Source organism: Vigna angularis, chromosome 2 (assembly GCF_016808095.1).
Source record: "Vigna angularis cultivar LongXiaoDou No.4 chromosome 2, ASM1680809v1, whole genome shotgun sequence".
Lineage (NCBI taxonomy): Eukaryota > Viridiplantae > Streptophyta > Magnoliopsida > Fabales > Fabaceae > Vigna > Vigna angularis.
The window spans coordinates 6,797,070-6,797,823 of NC_068971.1; the positions used below are offsets into that span (position 1 = coordinate 6,797,070).

At 20.6% G+C, this 754-nt stretch overlaps 1 non-coding gene across 1 annotated transcript; it reads right to left on the reverse strand.

Moving 5' to 3' along the window:
* Positions 1-355: 355 nt before the first annotated feature.
* Positions 356-428, reverse strand: TRNAA-AGC (transfer RNA alanine (anticodon AGC)). The gene has a single exon. It is a non-coding gene; the product is annotated as a tRNA-Ala (tRNA).
* Between the last annotated feature and the right edge of the window lie 326 nt (positions 429-754).

The following is a 754-nucleotide window of genomic DNA, read 5'->3' on the forward strand; positions in this document are numbered from 1 at the left end:
CACAAAAGTCCTTCAACTAAAAATTTTAAAATACTGAATTTATAAGTCTTCATCTTTATATAATGTTAATTTTCTTTTCATTTTTACTTAATATGAGATTTAAACTTATAATTGAATAACCCACTGAAAAAAAAAACTTAAATAACCCACTAAAAAAACTTGAATAACCCAACACCAAAAGTAATAATTTATTTTCAATTCAACATCAAACAAAAATTAATTTCAAATATATGTTTTACATTTTAAATATACAGAAACTAATTTAAATTTTTTAAATAAATAGAAATAAGTAAATATAACATATCTTAAATAAAATTTAACAAAAGAAACTTGGACTGTGAAAAGTTAAAAAAGATGGAGATGCGGGGTATCGATCCCCGTACCTCTCGCATGCTAAGCGAGCGCTCTACCATCTGAGCTACATCCCCTTTCAATTAATAAAGCAGTAATAATGTTATAGATAATATATCTTCAATATAGATTAAAATGAAATTAACCAATTATTCTAAATACTCTAATCCTCATTTAAGTTGAATAAATAGATCAATTGACCATTTTTAAAATAGTAAGAAATAAAAATGATTTTAAATTAAAAGAAGGTATGTATTTTTGAAATTTAAGTTATAATAGAAAAAAATCATTTTGATTTTAAATATAAAATATATAAATTAAAATACACATAATATGTTTTAATAAGATATTATTAATTTTATTTTTGGAATTGTAGTTATTATTTTATAATAAATTTGTACAT